The 22,751-nt window shown below is 41.0% G+C and overlaps 1 non-coding gene across 1 annotated transcript; it reads left to right on the forward strand.

Annotated features, from left to right (window-relative positions):
• Positions 1-22,432: 22,432 nt before the first annotated feature.
• Trnat-ugu (transfer RNA threonine (anticodon UGU)) lies at positions 22,433-22,507 on the forward strand. Its single transcript has one exon. It is a non-coding gene; the product is annotated as a tRNA-Thr (tRNA).
• The last annotated feature ends 244 nt before the right edge of the window (positions 22,508-22,751 follow it).

Below are 22,751 nucleotides of genomic sequence, written 5' to 3' on the forward strand. Positions count from 1 at the left end.
ATGTTTACAAAATTCTACAACAAAATGTTCGTGTTCTTTACAAACGCAATTCGGAGGAAAGCAGACAGTTTTGAAAATAACTGTCATCTGAGGGAAAACTGAAGGCTAAAGACTACGAGAAAGATGTTTGAAGCATGTTGAGGTCAAAATGTGAAGACAACCAGCCCAAACCATTACTGGAAGAACTGGTTCAAGAGCTGAAAGATACTTGGAAGTATTAGAGAGAAACTTACAATAAGGTTTCAAGCTCAGTCAAAACATTCAACAAAGCAAATTAGGAATTAAAAAACAAATTACCACCATTGACCACTTGCCATTTCAGAATAAAATTATAGAATGGAGCAGCGAATATGGCAGACGTGCAGGATGCCTGCGCGAACCGTACCGTCAAATCAGTCACTTCAAAAGAGGGCGCATTATTGGCATGACAGAATGTGATGCAACCGTCCCAGAAATTGTTGGTCATGTTGGTTCAAATGGCTCTGAGCACTATGGGACTTAACATCTATGGTCATCAGTCCCCTAGAACTTAGAACTACTTAAACCTAACTAACCTAAGGACACATCACACAACACCCAGCCATCACGTGGCAGAGATAAACCCTGACCCCGCCGGGAATCGAACCCGGGAACCCGGGCGTGGGAAGCGGGAACGCTACCGCACGACCACGAGATGCGGGCGTTGGTCATGTGGGACGGTTCACGGAAGTCCGTAGAACACGACGAGATGTGTCAGGTCGCAGTACCCAGACCACTCCCCGAGAAGATCAACACCTCTTCCGATTGGCATTGCAGCACAGATCAGCCGGCCGTAGTGGCCGTGAGGTTATAGGCGCTACATCCTGGAACCGAGTGACCGTTATGGTCGCAGGTTCGAATCTTGCCTCGGCCATGGATGTGTGTGATGTCCTTAGGTTAGTTGGGTTTAATTAGTTCTAAGTTCTAGGCAACTGATGACCTCTGAAGTTAAGTCGCTTAGTGCTCAGAGCCAACCAGCACAGATCTGCATCCTCCTCGGCTCTGGCGCAACAGTGGAGCAGTGCAAGACATCGCACACTATCAGGGGTTACAGTACGCCGACATTTATTATGGCATGGGCTAAGTGCGTGTCGTCCACTCCTCCGCCTACCTTTCAAGAATGTGCAAAAACATGCTAGACGGCAATGGTGTATGCAACGACGCCAATAGGGACAGGAATGACATCAAATAGTGCTTTTGGACGAATCCAGATGCTGGTTTTTTTTTAAAATGATGACTGTATTTAGGTTTTCAGCAGACAGGGGACAACGACTTTGCCGCAGTGGTAACACCGGTTCCCGTCACATCACCGAAGTCAAGCGCTGACGGGCTGGGATAGCACTTGGATGGGTGACCATCCTGTCTGCCGAGCGCTGTTGGCAAGAGGGGTGCACTCAGCCCTTGTGGAGCACACTGAACAGCTACTTGATTGAGAAGTAGCGGCTCCGGCCTCGGAAACTGACATACGGCCGTGAGAGCGGTGTGCTGACCACATGCCCCTCCATATACGCATCCAGTGACGCCTGTGGGCTGAGGATGACACGGAGGCCGGTCGGTACCTTTGGGCCTTCTCCGGCCTGTTCGGGAGGGGTACAATCACAAATCACTGTTGGTGAATGTGCAGGGCACTGAGACCAGTGTGACTACGTCCATCGACGTCCTGCCATACCCTTACAGCACAACCACCCAGACGCCATTTTTCTGCAAGCAAATGCACGACTACTTGTTGCTCCAAAAACACGTGCCTTTTTGGTGTCACCGGACGTCAGCCTTTTGCTCTGGCCCACCATATCGCCAGACTTGTCGCCAATCGGTAATGTGTGGGACATGGTGAGACGACGACTGCAGCACTGTGACCCAATGCCACCGAAAACAGATGATTTTTGGAACCAGGTGAATCTGCATGGGTGGCTGTACCACAGGACACCATTCTCGTCGTTTCGCATCGACACCATCACGCATGAAAAAAGTTATAAGGACGCATGGTGGTTCTTGTGCCTACTAGGCAAAATATCACATGCTGACCCTAGATGACTGAAATGCTAATCATTTATGCAGAACATGCTTATGTTAATCTCCTGTAAATATGAACGTCCTATCTTAGTCGTTCTAGGCGTTCCTTTTTTTCTGAACATTAGTGTACTTTTTCGCATAGTGTAATAATTACGTATGTCAAAATGCGAATGGGACTTTTTCTTGTCAACAACTACTGTTAATGATTAAATAAAGCTAAAAATGTGTTCAACAATTCCGTGATCTTCGTAGAGGGATAAGCGAAGTTAACCGTTATCTGCTTTACAACGGGTGTTTCAAAATTCCAGTTATAGACTTCTAGGGGTTGTAGAACAGACATAGTAGTTAGTGTTTTGATAAGGAAGTAGTATCTGTAAGTGTACCCTTTGGATACAAACAAGTATGGATATCGGATCCGGCTCACAGTACAACCTCAGAAGACGGCGCCGTCGGCATTCGCCGTGTACATTTTCATTAGACTACAACAACGACTGACACGAACTGGCACGTTCGCATCTAGTAGGGTTGACTGTGGTGCTCCACGGACGCGCCGCACTACGAAGACGGCGTCCTTCGTCACGCAGAAGAAAACCCTCCGACGAGCACTCGAAACGTTGTCCGTGCTAGACACTCCTGTAGAGCACACGCGTCTGTCACATTTTCCACGTTGTGGCTGCTGCGAAGCGGGAAATTTGAAAATGATCCGAGCTTCAGTAGAGGGAAAGGTCCAAATATATGCTAGCTAAGGTTTTTAGACAGTAACATTTTGCTTTTGATGATTAAATTGTTGAAGAAACCGTGGGATGGTACAATAACATGTGCCATTCAAAGCTATGGGGCACCAAACAATTTAAAAAACATTCTTCTTAATTTAAATAACTTATTAAAAAACAAATACAAAAACGTCGATTTGTTGTTTGGGTCCAAATGTGGGCTACCTTTGACATAAAGGAAAAAATTATTTAAAAACAAGGTTGGCGTGCAAGTTTGTTTCCAGTAAGCACAAATGTAAACTCTATTGTCTAACGTTGGCGCCCACTGAAAATGTCTTTCGCAGAAAATACAGAAAAAGTGTGCGTTCTTCAGAAAGCTCGAAATCACTTTCCTCGTCGTCTAGGGTATGCTCATCCTCATTAGATAATTCGTCAGACGTAAAAGTAAATGTCGTGTGAGTAGGGCCTCCCGTCGGGTAGACCGTTCGCCTGGTGCAAGTCTTTCTATTTGACGCCACTTCGGCGGCTTCCGCGTCGATGGGGATGAAATGATAATGATCAGGACAACATTACACCAGTCCCTCAGCGGAGAAAAATCTCCGACCAATCCGGGAGTCAAACGCGGCCCCTTCAGACTGACATTCTGTCGTGCTGGCCACTCTGCTACCGGGGGCGGACATTTGTAGAAGAAGACGGGTCTGCTTTCTTTTTCTTCCGCAGATTCATTTTCTTTTGCTTTCTTTATTTGATTTTTGAACTGCTTCAATTTTTAATCGGGGATAGTTAGCTGTCTTCTCCTCTTCAGTGAGATGTCCAAGGAACTTGTGAGCTGTTCTGTGTACGGTGATCTTGTAATAAAACGAGCTGCTGCAGATTTACGTCCTCTATTGCTTATTTTCTTTGTAATTATGGGAGGCGGGGAAATGTCAGAAGGGACAGCAGGAGTCGACGTTTCCTGGTGTGAATGTGATGTGGAAGGAATGACCAGACGAAATTCAGAAAACGTTTCTGGCTGAGGAGAGGATAATGTAAATTTGTTGGTAGTTTTAACGTTGTAGGTTCTGTGTTATCCGTTAAGTGACGATCCTGGCTGAGGGTCGATCGGCGGGCGAGATGAAAGGCAATTCAGAAAAAGATCCGCCCGACTCTTACCAGATGCGTTAGTGGTAAAAGGTGCATTAATGCCATTCCTCTCTCCTTAAACAAACGCCATTCGTTTCAAATAGCAGAAAGTGTAGCCAAAAAGCTTTTGTTCCATAGTCAACAAGCAAGAAACAAGTTCTCCTTCCAGACGTAGTCCCAAAACAGAAGATATACCTAGCTTAGCACTGTTAGCAGTGGTTGGAGTGAGATCTTACTTAATGGCTGCAGGGCAGAGCGAGGTACATCATATACTTTTGCAGACGTTAGTGCTCCCCTTTTCTTCGTCCTCACAGCAGAGATAACTTCAGACGTCTCCAAAGGGTCCCACGTATACCCTTGGCCTAGTATTTAGGCTTGTTACGGGGCATCCTGAGAAACAAATCTTGAGTAGATTTAAACTAAAATTAAAAGAATAAAAATTGGTTAAAATATGGGCTAGCCCATAATTAGTCCCTACATGGTAGCCCATATTTGGAACAACTATGGTTCTTGCAAAATCACTCTAACAGTCATTACGAAATACAGACAGAACAATGGAAACTGGGAAACAGACACTTTAACGTATACAGTTCGTCGAACGAACAGCGTCTGGAGCTCAGTCAAATACTAAAGAAAACTGTTATGATCATACCTGTCGATTGCCGGCCGGTGTGGCCGTGCGGTTAAAGGCGCTTCAGTCTGGAACCGCGTGACCGCTATGGTCGCAGGTTCGAATCCTGCTTCTGGCATGGATGTGTGATGTCCTTAGGTTAGTTAGGTTTAAGTAGTTCTAAGTTCTAGGGGACTGATTACCACAGAAGTTAATTCCCATAGTGCTCAGAGCCATTTGAACCATACCTGACGATTGAGTGCAGTCCACAGAATCGAGGTTTCCACGCGCAAACTTCACTGCAGCCAAACTGACGGACAGACTTACACGCGCCACGGCCAGGTGGCAGCACTTGCTGCGCCCCCAGTCCTCCTAGCCTATATATAGACCACTGCCCATATTTGGACCTTCTCCTTCGCGGACAAGGCTTCCTCATAAGAGCTTTATCTAAGAAGTCCCGTCTACAACCCTTAAAAGTCTTGATTAGGAATTGTGGAACATCCTCGTAGTTTGAATCTATTTGAATAAGTCAATAAACGCAATAGCTTCCGTGCTCGAATAGATTTCTACTGCCGTGGCTGCCCCACTCACCAAGTGACATTTAAAGTTATATGATGAATGAGTAAATTCGTTACATTTGCTGAACTAAGCAAGAGGACAGTTCCATGAGCCAAAGGTGATTTTGCGTGAACAACGTAAGTCAGCAGCCTGATGATAAAATTATCACCGAGATGTTGCTAACTGCAAAACATGTGAAATCACCCTTTTTCGATGACTTTTATGTGTTGACTCCAGTTCAGCTTGTTATCAGATTGGACATCAGGGAATTTTACACACAGTGTTTCATTTGGTTAAAAAACAATTATTGTCTATTTTTAATATTAGCATTTCATTTTTATTTTTTTGAAGTTGCGTAACGTCCCTCTTTGTGACAATAAGGCTTAAGCTGTTTGATGTGAAGCAGTTGGAGGGCTGTTCAGCTATCCTTTGGACTGCAGCTGGTGTGACTTAGTGAGGACCCTAGATTAGTCAGTTTTTACCACTAGTACACAATTTTTAAACAGCCCTTTGATGTCACTGGGTGTTTATTTGCGTAGCTTAGGAGCAGGAGGACACTGAGTATCAAAACTAGCTGCACTACATATTTACGTGCCGCACTCATAGGGTTAAAATACGTTCATCATAAAAAGAGAATAGTGGATACAAAAAAGAGGATTTACTTTATCGATAAAATCATGTGATGTACAACTTAAAAACAACATTTGTAAAATCACCCTTACTAAAACAGTGACTTTCCGTAGTTATTGTAAGACTAAATATACAGTAATTTGACCATCAGTACACTCGACTTTCTTACTATTGTCTTTTTCGCTTTTATGCCACGAATATTTCCATGATGGAAAAATCTCTATTGACAGTTTTTTTGTTTCCCAACAGGCATTCGTAATGGCTGAGGCAGTTAAAGTGTTTGAAATTGTACTGCACACACATAAAACCTTTTATTTTTGCTATTTTCAAACTGTTCCTGTCCTTGGCCTACTGTCTGTTTACAAGAGAAAGGAACCATTCCATGTTCGCATTATGATAAGATATAGAAAAAAAGAATACTACGGTTTACAGCAGTTCAGAAAACGAAAACATAAAGCGAAAACAGCCAGCCTCTATGTGGTGGGACACGAGCAGCGGTGTGAGTGGAGGCGGGAGCCGGGGTGGTATCACAGAGCCACCTCGGGCCCCGAACCCGGTCACAGGGGCCGAGAGGCTCTTACAGACCCACCATAAGCAATCAGAGGGTGGGTCAGCAAGTAAATGGCAGCAAGCAAAAAAAAGGCTCAGAATAACAAACAACACATAAATGACTGATTGACAAAATCACCCAGGAGCTGAAGGATGGTGTGCACCACAATTTTTACCTTTTTGTTTCCTTTGATGGTCTTCCAAATATATTATAAAATTACAAAACTTGCAAGTGCACAATGTATCGCTAACGCTTACATTTGAAACTTCCTGGCAGAGGAAGACTGTGTGCCAGACCGAGACTCGAACTCGGGACTTTTCTTGTGGCATGCAAGTGCTCCACCATCTTTTCCTTTTTTTAATACTTATTTTGATCGTTTTTTTTATTGCATTTTTTCGGCGCGGACATCCCTTGATACCCTTCAAGTTCAGCGTTGATATATTCGTTTTTTATTACAGAGGGCACGCAGCTCTCTGACCGAACACGCTGAGCTACTGCGCCGGCTCCATCTGAGCTACCCAAGCGCGAGTTACGCCCTGTCCCCACAGCTTTACTCCAGGCGGTACCTCGTCTCCTACCTTCCAAACATCACAGAAGCTCTCCTACGAAACTTACAGAACTAGCACTCCTGGAAGAAGGGATATTGCGGAGACCAGGCTTTGCTACAGCCTGAAGGATGTCTCCAGAATGAAAATTTCATTGTTCCAGCACACAGTTCTATCTGCCAGGAAGTTTCATATCAGCGCACACTCCACTGCAGAGTGAAAATTACATTTTGGAAACATTCCCCAGGTTGTAGCAAACCCATGTCTCCAGAATATCCTTTCTTCCAGGAGCGCTAGTTCTGCAAGTTTCGCAGGAGAGCTTCTGTGAAGTTTGGAAGGTAGGAGACGAGGTACTGGTCGAATTAAAGCTGTGGGGACAGCGTGTGAGTCTTGCTTGGTTACTCAGGTGCTGGAGCACATGCCTTCGAGAGGGAAAGATCCTGAGTTCGAGGCTAGGTGTGGCACACTGTTATAATCTTCGAAGAAGTTTCATATCAGCGCACACTCCACTGCAGAGTAAAAATTACATTCTGAACGCTTACATTTGTTTGTTTGTTGAAATATATGACGCAATTTTCAACATCCTCCCAAACAGCAATCCGTGAAAGCTGCATCAACTTGAATCGTCTGAATTCTTAATACTGAGCCAACCATTTTTGAGTTATTCGATAACAAAACTGTATACAACTGTCATCTGTTTGCCAAAGTTAAAAGGCACAGGATTTAATTATTTCTCCAGGTACAGTATAGTATTATTGAAAGCTGACATAAACGATTGATTGAACAACAACTAGCTTCACTTCGTTCATCCTTAAAAATCTTTTAAGCACCAAAGGAATATCAGAAAAATGTAACAGTTTAATGCTGGGAACAAATGAATCAACCTTTCAGAACAATGAAATACAGGTAACCACCCAGTTTTTGTGTGGTCTCAATGTCAACTCCACTCTATTAATGCAAATGTAGTTAAATGTTTTCAGAACAATTGCGTCAGTATATCAAAACCATGTTGGATGCCATTCTGCAGAATGTGTGCTGGACAACCCATTCCTACCAATTTTGAATTTAATAACCTTTTTAAATGGATGAACACATTGTTCGCTGCATTTGCTCCTATTCCAACAAAACTAGCGTTAGCATTATCATAAGCAAAAGTTACAAATTTGTCGTGAATACCAAGAGTTGTTAATGTGTCCTTTATGTGTATGGCTTTAGTGTCAGGTTTTTTATTAGGTGTGCATTTCATTTAAGTCGCTTAATGCGATCCAGTTTTAACCTTTACGATACTTACACGACTTCCCTTCATTAGCAACCGATATGGATGTTCCAGCAGCGCAAATCAAACATTCTGTCTCATGTTCTTTCCTTCCTTATTTGAATGACTTGTATTTCCCCATAAGCACATTATTTAGTACTGACTTCCTGTTCGGCACTCGGTATTTAAGTTTGTCACGTAATTTAACGCAAAAGACTAACAACTACCGGTTGAACACACGCCAAAGAGACAAAAATAAACTTACCAAATCAAAGATAGATTTTCTGTCAAAAGTATTACAGTTGCATACATATGCGATTAATTACTGCAACGGTTGAGTTCCTTAGTTCAAAAGTTGCATTTTTTTTCTCTTAGCCTGAAAAAGAGAATAATTTGTACATATTTATAAAATCCTCCCGAACAGGTTTCTTGCCTCAAAAAGAGGACGTGTATGGGAATAGAGGATGTATGGTAACCGTACTCAGAGATGTTTTATTCATGTGGTACTTTGTGCCATTTCTAATCTATGATTTCTCTTTTCATCAGTGCAAAAGGGAAATCTTTGCGCTACAACATTTGATCATAACTCGTCGTGACCTTTCCCCACACTTTAAGTTCCCAGTGGCTCGTATCTTTGCCGGTGACCTAGAATTAGTATAACCTCTCACGTATGTCGGGAGAAAATAGTACTTGATGGTGTGTGTGGCCACACGTTCTTGTATAGTAATGAGGTTTATGACTGTACTAAATCTCATATTACTAACCGACAGCTCCCTCTGTTGTCTCTAAACAGTGATCAGAGCAGTTGACTTGCATTATCCCCACAGACTTATCTTCTCTCAAGCCCCGCGACAGTATTTAGAGGGACTAATAACACACCGTAGGGGCTTTACATCACACTGCACGTTTCGAAATCTATTTTCAGTAATTTTCGAAAATATTCCGATTCGCTAATGGTCTCCAGATATTTTATATCTTTCCCATGCAAATAAAAGAGCTTCTGCCTCATTCAATTGCTTATAACGACAATAGACGTTTCGATGGTTCACACCACCATCTTCAGTAGGAGAACTGCTTATTTACGTAGGTGGTGCTGGTGAAGAGTACAGATATCTTTTCACAGTCACAGACCAACGGCAGTGTACGGTATTTCGTGTCTTTGGCTAATGATAAAGATCATTGATTTGGAAAAGGCACTTTAGATGTTAAAAAACATGAACTTCCGAAAGTGTATTGTACTTACAGAAACGATTGTGATTTAAAATGTCTGCTTACTGTTGCCTGATGTATGTCATCTCCACTGCATATTACATTTACACTGCCGTTTCAAAGAAGTTGTACGTGTTGCAGATATGGTTGTTTACATTGGATACAGAGATACAAGATTAAATACTTTCTACAAAAATATGATTGCTTTTTTTAAGTATATGAATGTGCTGCACACGAATACTGACACATGCACAATTCAGTGCTATACTTACACGTTTTTAATGTGATTGTACTGCAGCATTGGATACAAAAATAATGATTAAATACTTATGTTTGAAAAATGTTAATAGAGTGCTCTTGAGTACAGATAAGTGTACACTCCAGTTATTATGTTAATTCCTTACATATAAAACGATTGCAACAGATCATACCTGTGTTTTGTAGGTTGAACTTATTGAGGGATGAATGGGAGTGATTACATTAATTGCTGTGCATTGAAATTGCAAATTATGAGAATATATTAAATAATTTGTCAAAGCTTGTGAAAAAGCTGGTTGAGCCTGTTTCGCTATTAGCATAGAGCAGTTGTTCTCCAAGCTTTTTTTCTGTGTATATAAATGTCTAGTTCTTCATACAGAGCTATTCTGTCTTCTTTGTTCAGTGTTCCCTTCTACATTGTCAAATGGATGTCCTGTATCTCTTATAGGGGAGGCTACTGCAGCTTTTTGTGGTGTGTTCTATCAGAAGGTACTGATGTGTTCTTTTAATATCGTGTGGAAGCTACAGCCTGTTGGATCTATATACTCAGCTGGGCGTTTACTAAATATAGATTTAAAGAAGCCAGAGGATGAAAATTCATCTTCATTGCTTTTTAAGTTGTGAGAAAAGCCGTCGGCATATTTTATTGTTTGTTTGGAATGCTATTCTTATTTTGTGACAATTTTTTGGGAGCTGTTACTGGGAAAGGGGATGCATGCTGCACTCTCTGGGTGATTATTTTTTCATTTTATTTTTCATTTTTTTGAACTAAATTGTGTATTAGTACGGGTTTAAATCCATTAGGTACAGCTGTTTGTTTTATGATGTTTATTTCATTCTAGAGGCTCTCTTCACTCAGTGGGAATTTTAGAGCTCTGTAGATCATTGAGCGCTAGCTGCTAGCTTGTCCATGTTGTTGTGGCATAAGGAAGCTTGTATGTTTACGTCTAGAGTGGCTGGTTTTCTATAAATCTGTAGGCATATTTTTATCTTGTTTGTTTCCCGCTCACAAATGAAATTAATATTCTTGCGCATTTTATTAAATGTTTGGGGGATTTCTACGACATCATCCTTGTTTTGCTCATCAGTGATCAGAAATGTGCCGTCTACATCTTCTGCAGAACTGCACTTTTTCAATGTATGTTGGCTTTTTTGTGAAAAGTTAGTGCCCTAGGTGGTTGAGAAAAATTTCAGTTGTAGTTCCTGATATGCTGTTGCCCATAGTTAGCCCATTTCTTTGCTTGAAGATTTTTTCTTTAAAACCAAAAACATTATATTTCAACACCAGTTCCAGAAGGTTGATGAATTCTTTGATTTCTGCTAGGGAGAGCATTTTGTTTTTTATTAAGTGTCTTTTAATAGCTGCTAAAGCATCATGAATTTTGATGTTAGTATGCAGACTTGTGTCATCCAGAGAAATAATTTGGTATTGGTAAGTACTGTGTATGTCTTTCATACCACTGGCCAATGAGAGGCTATATTTTATCGAGTTGTTGCTTTAAAACACAAAGTTATCCTGTAGGCTTGTTCAGTTTCTGTAGAATTTTGTACCCAGGGTAATTTATTGACTAGGAGTTTGGTCTTACGGAACCACGTTTTCTGTGAGCAGTTAAGATCTTAGGCTAGGTGTTGTTGGATTCATGCATGTACGTAATGCCTTTCTTTGTCAGTAAGCAGAAAGTTAGTATTTCTGAAGAGCGCCTTAGTTCAGTTTGAAATCCGTTTGTAGGGTCTTTTTCTAGCTGTATGATATTATTTTCTTCAAAGAACTTTGAGGTTTTCTGGACGAATTCATTTTCATAAACTGTAATTGTTGAATTTCCTTTGTCTGCTTTTGTGACAATTGCTTTGTGGTTTTCCAGTTTAGTATTTAATGTGTGGAGTGCTTTATTTTCGTTAACGGTGGTGGTTTTTTTGTTTCTCTTGCGGTTTTTTTCCAAGCAGATTTTTAACTTTTCTGCTACAACAGTTTTACTGTTTCTAACGAATTTAGCGTCACGTACTGCATTCTTACTAATTAAAATTAATTCTTTAATATTTATGGTGTTGAGTGGTTGTCCTCTGTTGAATTTCAGACCTTTATAAGTAGGTCATGCTCTTCATCATTGATTTCAATTTCAGTGGCGTTTATAGCTTTGATGTAGAATTTACGTTGCTTTCCTGAATTGTTGTTTATGTGGTTCGATGTCAGCTGCACGTTTCTAGTTTTGGATAACATTCTTTTGTGTCTTTTTATGATAGTAATGTACTGCTTGTCGACACTGACATTGATTTCGTGCCACACATAGTTGGAGGTAACATTTTGTATTTTATTCGCCAGTACTAGATGGCTATTATATCGTTATCTATTTAACAAATCTTTCTTTCCCTGGAGTACTCTAATTTCGGTATCTATCCACGTTTTCTAGATCTTATAACATTTTTTAACAGATCTCCTGCATTCGTTGTTAAAATCAATACTAGCGATGACCTTAATTATCTCGTAATTTCTAACTTCTTTAATTGCCCCGCAAGGCATACAACCGAATATTTCGTCCATAAGGGACGGCGTTATGAGGGCTGCGACTTTGATCAACACAAATAAAACAGTTTCTGCCTCAGCCACATGATTATTTTGTCACTACGCGTTTCGATCCTTCACACCATAAGCCTCAGGTGGAGAATTGTTTATTTACATGGATGGTGTCGGTGAAGAGTGCAGACGTCTTTTCATAGTTGCAGATCAAGGGCAGTGTAGGGTATTTTGTGTCTTCTGCTAAAGATAAAAATTATTTACTTAGAAAATGCACTTTAGAAGATAAAAAACCATGAATTTCTGACAGTGAATTGTACTTACAGAGACAGTAAGTAGAAATGTTGAAGGTTGCCTGACGTATGTCCTCTCCACTGCACATTACATTTACTCTGTCGTTTTGAAGAAGTTGTACATGCTACAGATTTTTTTTTTTTTACACTGGATAGAGAGATAATGAATAAAAGGTTTCTACAAAACTATATTTTGTTTGTGAACCAGAACACTGACATGTGCACAACTAAGTTATATTACGTTAGGTAGCTACATATAAATTTTACTATGAATGTGTCGCAGCATTGGATACAAAAATAGTGATTAAATAGTTATACACATAAATGTTTTCCTTTCGTTTTAAAAATGTTAATCTGCTGCTCTTGAATACAGGTAAATGCATGCATAAATTACAATGTTAATTTCGTATATATAAAAGGATTACAATAGATTATACCTACGTATTGTAGGTTTAACATATTGAGGGATGAATGCAAGTGGTTACATTAATTGATGTGCATTCAAACTGTAAATTATGAGCATACCTTAAGTACTTTGTTGAGCTTGTTACAGTATTGTCACTGAACAGATGTTCTCCAAGTTTTCTTTTTTTTGTGTACAGATTTCTAGTTTTTCACACAGAGATATTCTGTGTCCTTTGTTTAGTTTATGTAGTATTTCAAAATTTCTTTCTACGTTGTCAAATGGATATCCTGTATTTCTCATATAATGAGCGACTGCAGATTTGTGTGGCGTGTTGTATCGGAGGGCGTTGATGTGTTGTTTGGATTTGGTGTGGAAGTTATGGCCAGTTTGACGTATGTACTGAGTTGGACATTTACTGCTTATGATTTTATATATGGAAGAGGATGAAAATTTATCTTGAGCGATTTCGACGTTATGAGGAAGACCGTCGTATATTTTATTGTGTGTTTGCAATGCCATTGTTATTTTGTGTCGCTTGAAGATATTGACAGTTTTTTGGGAGATTTTACCGAGGAAGGAGGTAGCATGTTGGTGGTTGTTTTACTAATTTTCGTTTTTATTTATTTAACTAAATTGTCTATGAGAGTGGGTTTATATCCATTACTTACAGCTATTTGTTTTATGATCTTTATTTCATTTCGAAGGCTCTCATCATTCACTGATGATGCTTACTAGAAGGGCAAAGCACCAATGTATGTGCAGGAATCCAACAGCACCACGTCTAAGATAACAATTAGAGGCTCACAGAATAGACAGATTCATCACGTCATTTTCAGCAGTAGACGACCAATCACTTTGTCAAATTTCTTACTTGAAATTGTACGCGAGAGTGAGGAAACGATCTGAAAATTAATCTCAGGACAGACCTGCTTGTAATAAGGGCCGGACGGGGTGGCCAAGCGGTTCTAGGCGCTATAGTCTGGAACCGCGCGACCGTTACGGTCGCAGGTTCGAATCCTGCCTCGGGCGTGGATGAGTGTGACGTCCTTAGGTTAGTTAGGTTTAAGTAGTTCTCAGTTCTAGGGGACTGATGACCTTAGAAGTTCAGTCCCATAGTGCTCAGAGCCATTTGAACCATTTTTGCAATAAGGAGTAAATAACGAAAGAACACGTAAAGTGTCTGGTTTTCATACCACTCAACAATCTACCAGCAGTCATAGTACGAACAGACAAATACGTGCAGAACTGTATTCATTACACAGAAAACTAGGATGGTTAAACCGTTTTATAATAAATAGAATCTGCATTAATATTACAACGTAATCTATTTCGGCCTGGTAACAGGAGATTGCCACTTACATATTCACAACTCGACACCAGGAATGAAAAAGGCACAAATATATTGAAGGAAAAAATTACAACACTTAGGTTAATTTATCAAGAAACTGGTAGTATAGCTTCTGGATGTTTCCAGAAGTGTTGCTCAATGATTACAGTCCCTAGCCACTGTATACACTCCTGGAAATGGAAAAAAGAACACATTGACACCGGTGTGTCAGACCCACCATACTTGCTCCGGACACTGCGAGAGGGCTGTACAAGCAATGACCACACGCACGGCACAGCGGACACACTAGGAACCGCGGTGTTGGCTGTCGAATGGCGCTAGCTGCGCAGCATTTGTGCACCGCCGCCGTCAGTGTCAGCCAGTTTGCCGTGGCATACGGAGCTCCATCGCAGTCTTTAACACTGGTAGCATGCCGCGACAGCGTGGACGTGAACCGTATGTGCAGTTGACGGACTTTGAGCGAGGGCGTATAGTGGGCATGCGGGAGGCTGGGTGGACGTACCGCCGAATTGCTCAACACGTGGGGAGTGAGGTCTCCACAGTACATCGATGTTGTCGCCAGTGGTCGGCGGAAGGTACACGTGCCCGTCGACCTCGGACCGGACCGCAGCGACGCACGGATGCACGCCAAGACCGTAGGATCCTACGCAGTGCCGTAGGGGACCGCACCGCCACTTCCCAGCAAATTAGGGACACTGTTGCTCCTGGAGTATCGGCGAGGACCATTCGCAACCGTCTCCATGAAGCTGGGCTACGGTCCCGCACACCGTTAGGCCGTCTTCCGCTCACGCCCCAACATCGTGCAGCCCGCCTCCAGTGGTGTCGCGACAGGCGTGAATGGAGGAACGAATGGAGACGTGTCGTCTTCAGCGATGAGAGTCGCTTCTGCCTTGGTGCCAATGATGGTCGTATGCGTGTTTGGCGCCGTGCAGGTGAGCGCCACAATCAGGACTGCATACGACCGAGGCACACAGGGCCAACACCCGGCATCATGGTGTGGGGAGCGATCTCCTACACTCTCCGTACACCACTGGTGATCGTCGAGGGGACACTGAATAGTGCACGGTACATCCAAACCGTCATCGAACCCATCGTTCTACCATTCCTAGACCGGCAAGGGAACTTGCTGTTTCAACAGGACAATGCACGTCCGCATGTATCCCGTGCCACCCAACGTGCTCTAAAAGGTGTGAGTCAACTACCCTGGCCAGCAAGATCTCCGGATCTGTCCCCCATTGAGCATGTTTGGGACTGGATGAAGCGTCGTCTCACGCGGTCTGCACGTCCAGCACGAACGCTGGTCCAGCTGAGGCGCCAGGTGGAAATGGCATGGCAAGCCGTTCCACAGGGCTACATCCAGCATCTCTACGATCGTCTCCATGGGAGAATAGCAGCCTGCATTGCTGCGAAAGGTGGATATACACTGTACTAGTGCCGACATTGTGCATGCTCTGTTGCCTGTGTCTATGTGCCTGTGTTTCTGTCAGTGTGATCATGTGATGTATCTGACCCCAGGAATGTGTCAATAAAGTTTCCCCTTCCTGGGGCAATGAATTCACGGTGTTCTTATTTCAATTTCCAGGAGTGTAGTTAAATTATTACACTAATTGACAATTCTGGTCATTTCATAAGAGAGAACTGAAGAAATACAATAACCTACAGTAGCGATCGACTATTTAACAACTGATTCTTATATGACGAAGCCCACTTTTAAATGATGTTAAATGTAAATAACTTGTAGAATTTCTAAGACGCAAGAGTGGCTACAGTTACGCGACACACGCTAAAAGACGGAAAATATTATCACTTGAACCTATCAAAGCTGACAGTAACTTCAATCAACTGCAGCCGGCACCCAATTGAATGTAGCAGGGGTACCCACTTAGGAACTACAGCGTATACAGTGACAGCATGGACTGTACATCTCAGCGTCGAACAGGCGCACTCTGTATGGGATGTGCCGTTGTGTTAGAATGATAGGAAACTACTAAAAGCTTTGACAGCACCAATGGCTGCCATCCGAATTAAATACTGAATTTTCTACTTCTATCGTTGTCGAGTGTCCAGCAACGAAAGAAACAGCTGAAAGGGTCGAATGGACCTTTCGGCTGGGGGATTCGCGAGGGTAACGGTGAGTCACATAATAGAAAAGTTCTTCCCGCACGCAAAATGGTCCCTTACATTCTGCCAGTCTTGTGCCTTAGGTGTATCTCCTGATCAATGATGCATAACATGATGTTATGTTTGTGTTGTACCATGATGAGAGCACAGAGAAAGTGAAACGCAGTGCTGGATTGTAGCCTATTCCTCTCTAATACGTCAAGGAGTCACTGAGTATAACGCCCTCATCTGACAGGTCACTAGCAAGAGTTTCACAGTGGCTAAATTCCATGAGGCACTCCAGAGAGCTTTGAGACTTCATCCACTACATAGGCACAAATTCTGGTGATCAGGGACTTTACGCCTCCATCTATCCTCTCCTTGATGTTCATCTTTCAGCGATGACAATGTAACATTGACTCAAAATGGCTCTGTAGATCATTGAGCGCTAGCTGCTGGCTTGTCCATGTTGATGTGGCATAAGGAAGCATGTATGTTTACATCTATAGTGGCTGGTTTTCTACAAATCTGTAGGCATATTTTTATCTTGTTTGTTTCCTGCTCACAAATGAAATTAATATTCTTGCGCATTTTATTAAATGTTTGGGGGATTTCTACGACATCATCCTTGTTTTGCTCATCAGTGATCAGAAATGTGCCGTCTACATCTTCTGCAGAACTGCACTTTTTCAATGTATGTTGGCTTTTTTGTGAAAAGTTTGTGCTCTAGGTGGTTGAGAAATATTTCAGTTGTAGTTCCTGATATGCTGTTGCCCATAGTTAGCCCATTTCTTTGCTTGAAGATTTTTTCTTTAAAATCAAAGTCATTATATTTCAACACCAGTTCCAGAAGGTTGATGAATTCTTTGATTTCTGCTAGGGAGAGCATTTTGTTTTTTATTAAGTGTCGTTTAATAGCTGCTAAAGCATCATGAATTTTGATGTTAGTATGCAGACTTGTGTCATCCAGAGAAATAATTTGGTATTGGTAAGTACTGTGTATGTCTTTCATACCACTGGCCAATGAGAGGCTATATTTTATCGAGTTGTTGCTTTAAAACACAAAGTTATCCTGTAGGCTTGTTCAGTTTCTGTAGAATTTTGTACCCAGGGTAATTTATTGACTTGGAGTTTGGTCTTACGGAGCTACGTTTTCTGTGAGCAGTTAAGATCTTAGGCTAGGTGTTGTTGGATTCATGCATGTACATAGTGCCTTTCTTTGCCAGTAAGCAGAAAGGTAGTATTTCTGAAGAGCGCCTTAGTTCAGTTTGAAATCCGTTTGTAGAGTCTTTTTCTAGCTGTATGATATTATTTTCTTCAAAGAACTTTGAGGTTTTCTGGATGAATTCATTTTCATATACTGTAATTGTTGAATTTCCTTTGTCTGCTTTTGTGACAATTGCTTTGTGGTTTTCCAGTTTAGTATTTAATGTGTGGAGTGCTTTATTTTCGTTAACGGTGGTGGTTTTTTTGTTTCTCTTGCGGTTTTTTTCCAAGCAGATTTTTAACTTTTCTGCTACAACAATTTTACTGTTTCTAACGAATTTAGCGCCACATACTGCATTCTTACTAATTACAATTAATTCTTTAATATTTATGGTGTTGAGTGGTTGTCCTCTGTTGAATTTCAGACCTTTATAAGTAGGTCATGCTCTTCATCATTGATTTCAATTTCAGTGGCGTTTATAGCTTTGATGTAGAATTTACGTTGCTTTCCTGAATTGTTGTCTATGTGGTTCGATGTCAGCTGCACGTTTCTAGTTTTGGATAACATTCTTTTGTGTCTTTTTATGATAGTAATGTACTGCTTGTTGACACTGACATTGATTTCGTGCCACACATAGTTGGAGGTAACATTTTGTATTTTATTCGCCAGTACTAGATGGCTATTATATCGTTATCTATTTAACAAATTTTCTTTCCCTGGAGTACTCTAATTTCGGTATCTATCCACGTTTTCTAGATCTTATAACTTTTTTTACCAGATCTCCTGCATTCGTTGTTAAAATCGATACTAGCGATGACCTTCATTATCTCGTAATTTCTAACTTCTTTAATTGCCCCGCAAGGCATACAACCGAATATTTCGTCCATAAGGGACGGCGTTATGAAGGCTGCGACTTTGATCAACACAAATAAAATAGTTTCTGCCTCAGCCACATGATTATTTTGTCACTACGCGTTTCGATCCTTCACACCATAAGCCTCAGGTGGAGAATTGTTTATTTACATGGATGGTGTCGGTGAAGAGTGCAGACGTCTTTTCATAGTTGCAGATCAAGGGCAGTGTAGGGTATTTTGTGTATTCTGCTAAAGATAAAAATTATTTACTTAGAAAATGCACTTTAGAAGGTAAAAAACCATGAATTTCTGACAGTGAATTGTACTTACAGAGACAGTAAGTAGAAGTGTTGAAGGTTGCCTGACGTATGTCCTCTCCACTGTACATTACATTTACTCTGTCGTTTTGAAGAAGTTGTACATGCTACAGATTTTTTTTTTTTTTTACACTGGATAGAGAGATAATGAATAAAAGGTTTCTACAAAACTATGTTTTGTTTGTGAACCAGAACACTGACATGTGCACAACTAAGTTATATTACGTTAGGTAGCTACATATAAATTTTACTATGCATGTGTCTCAGCATTGGATACAAAAATAGTGATTAAATAGTTATATACATAAATGTTTTCCTTTTGTTTTAAAAATGTTAATCTGCTGCTCTTGAATACAGGTAAATGCATGCATCAATTACAATATTAATTTCGTATATAGAAAAGGATTACAATAGATTATACCTAAGTATTGTAGTTTTAACATATTGAGGGATGAATGGAAGTGGTTACATTAATTGATATGCATTCAAACTGTAAATTATGAGCATACCTTAAGTACTTTGTTGAGCTTGTTACATTATTGTCACTGAACAGATGTTCTCCAAGTTTTCTTTTTTTTGTGTACAGATTTCTAGCTTTTCACACAGAGATATTCTGTGTCCTTTGTTTAGTTTATGTAGTATTTCAAAATTTCTTTCTACGTTGTCAAATGATATCCTGTATTTTTCATATAATAAGCGACTGCAGATGTGTGTGGCGTGTTGAATCGGAGAACGTTGATGTGTTGTTTGGATCTGGTGTGGAAGTTATGGCCAGTTTGACGTATGTACTGAGTTGGACATTTACTGCTTATGATTTTATATATGGAAGAGGATGAAAATTTATCTTGAGTGATTTCGACGTTATGAGGAAGACCGTGGTATATTTTATTGTGTGTTTTCAATGCCATTGTTATTTTGTGTCGCTTGAAGATATTGACAGTTTTTTGGGAGATGTTACCGAGGAAGGAGGTAGCATGTTGGTGGTTGTTTTACTAATTTTCGTTTTTATTTATTTAACTAAATTGTCTATGAGAGTGGGTTTATATCCATTACTTACAGCTATTTGTTTTATGATCTTTATTTCATTCCGAAGGCTCTCATCATTCACTGATGATGCTTACTAGAAGGGCAAAGCACCAATGTATGTGCAGGAATCCAACAGCACCACGTCTAAGATCTCAATTAGAGGCTCACAGAATAGACAGATTCATCACGTCATTTTCAGCAGTAGACGACCAATCACTTTGTCAAATTTCTTACTTGAAATTGTACGCGAGAGTGAGGAAACGATCTGAAAATTAATCTCAGGACAGGCCTGCTAGTAATAAGGGCCGGTCGGGGTGGCCAAGCGGTTCTAGGCGCTATAGTCTGGAACCGCGCGACCGCTACGGTCGCAGGTTCGAATTCTGCCTCGGGCATGGATGTGTGAGACGTCCTTAGGTTAGTTAGGTTTAAGTAGTTCTAAGTTCTAGTGGACTGATGACCTCAGAAGTTCAGTCCCATAGTGCTCAGAGCCATTTGAACCATTTTTGCAATAAGGAGTAAATAACGAAAGAACACGTAAATTGTCTGGTTTTCATACCACTCAACAATCTACCAGCAGTCATAGTACGAACAGACAAATACGTGCAGAACTGTATTCATTACACAGAAAACTAGGATGGTTAAAGTGTTTTATAATAAATAGAATCTGCATTAATATTACAACGTAATCTATTTCGGCCTGGTAACAGGAGATTGCCACTTACATATTCACAGCTCGACGCCAGGAATGAAAGAGGCACAAATATACTGAAGGAAAAAATTAGAACACTTAGGTTAATTTATCAAGAAACTGATAGTATAGCTTCTGGATGTTTCCAGAAGTGTTGCTCAATGATTACAGTCCCTAGCCACTGTATAGTTAAATTATTACACTAATTGACAATTCTGGTCATTGCATAAGAGTGAACTGAAGAAATACAATAACCTACAGTAGCGATCAACTATTTAACAACTGATTCTTATATGACGAAGCCCACTTTTAAATGATGTTAAATGATAAATAACTTGTAGAATTTTTAAGGCGCAAGAGTGGCTACAGTTACGCGACACACGCTAAAAGACGGAAAATATTATCACTTAAACCTATCAAATCAACTGCAGCCGGCACCCAATTGAATGTAGCAGGGGTACCCACTTGGGAACTACAGCGTATGCAGTGACAGCATGGACTGTACATCTCAGCGTCGAACAGGCGCACTCTGTATGGGATGTGCCGTTGTGTTAGAATGATAGGAAACTACTAAAAGCTTTGACAGCACCAATAGCTGCCATCCGAATTAAATACTGAATTTTCTACTTCTATCGTTGTCGATTGTCCAGCAACGAAAGAAACAGCTGAAAGGGTCGAATGGACCTTTCGGCTGGGGGATTCGCGAGTGTAACGGTCAGTCACATACTAGAAAAGTTCTTCCGCACGCAAAATGGTCCCTTACATTCTGCCAGTCTTGTGCCTTAGGTGTATCTCCTGATCAATGATGCATAACATGATGTTATGTTTGTGTTGTACCATGATGAGAGCACAGAGAAAGTGAAACGCAGTTCTGGATTGTAGCCTATTCCTCTCTAATACGTCAAGGAGTCACTGAGTATAACGCCCCCATCTGACAGGTCACTAGCAAGAGTTTCACAGTGGCTAAATTCCATGAGGCACTCCAGAGAGCTTTGAGACTTCATCCACTACATAGGCACAAATTCTGGTGATCAGGGACTTTACGCCTCCATCTCTCCTCTCCTTGATGTTCATCTTTTAGCGATGACAATGTAACAGGGACTCAAAATGGTTAGCTCTGGGTTGAGTGTAATGGACCTCAGCCTCGAAGGTCATTCGCAGGTTTACCAGACTGGCACGGAAAAAGACCTTATGCACTGAAACGTCGCCATCAGTTCGTTACATATACCTTGACTAAATGTGTCACTTGCAACTCATGTTTGTTACACCGAGTAACGTCACTGGCGGTTAGTTTCATATACCATGAATAAATGTATTACCTGCGTATCATGCTTGTTACAGCCTATCGAATCCGCCATGCTATTCTTACGTGACAAAATGGCGCTATAACCACTGAAGGGAAGATGAAATATGTTAGGTGTTTTTATTTCATTTACTTGTACATACTTTATTTTAGTATCTCTTTATCATTTACTCTAACGGTATTTGTAGTTGTATGATTGCATGTGTGGTTGAGAAATAACTTGGTGCTCTTACTGTTCAATCTGTACTTCGAAGAAACAATAACAGAGATAAAAGAAAGATTAAAATTCAGGGTGAAAGGATATCTATGTAAGATTCACTGATGACATTGCTATCCAGAGTGAAAGTGAAGAAGAATTCCACGATTTGTTGCATGAAATGAACTGTCTAATGAGAACAGAAAATGTTCAGAGTAAATCAAAGAAATACGAAAGTAATGAGAAGTTGCATAAATCAGAATAGCGAGGAACTTTACATCGTAATAGGTGATCACGAAGTAGTTGAAGTTAAGGAATTCTGACGTCTAGGTAGCAAAATAATCTACGTTGGACGGAGCAAGGAGGACATAAAAAGCAGACTAGCACTGAAGAAAATTGCATTCCTGGCCAAGTGAAGTTTGCTCGTATCAAACATAAGCCTTAATTTGAGGAAGAAATATCTAAGAATGTACTTTTGGAATACCGCACTCTATGGTAGGAAAGCATATAATACGGGAAAAGTGGAAAAGAAGAGACTACAACCATTCGAGATGTGGTGCTACACAAGGATGTTGAAGATTAGGTGGACTGATAAGATAAGGAATGAGGGTGTGGGGTGGGACACTACAAAAGTAGTGCGTGGACATACAAGGTGAGAATGTGAGTCTAGCGGGAAGTGATAGTCCCTGCAGTCGAACTGTGCCCTCGGTGGCTCAGATGGATAGAGCGTCTGCCATGTAAGCAGGAGATCCCGGGTTCGAGTCCCGGTTGAGGCACACATTTTCACCTGTCTCCGTTGATATATATCAACGCCTATTAGCAGCTGAAGTTATTCATATAATTCTAATTAAGGAATGAGGAGGTTCTGCGCAGAATCAGAGAGGACAGGAATATGTGGAAAATACTGGCAAGAAGAAGGGACAGTCTGGTACTGAGCGCCATGGGTTTCGAATCCGGGCCATACGGCATGGAACTCGATGACCACTAGAAGTCGCTGCAGTAATCGCACCGAAAGTCATG

The sequence above is a fragment of the Schistocerca serialis genome, chromosome 1 (genome assembly GCF_023864345.2).
Source record: "Schistocerca serialis cubense isolate TAMUIC-IGC-003099 chromosome 1, iqSchSeri2.2, whole genome shotgun sequence".
NCBI lineage: Eukaryota > Metazoa > Arthropoda > Insecta > Orthoptera > Acrididae > Schistocerca > Schistocerca serialis.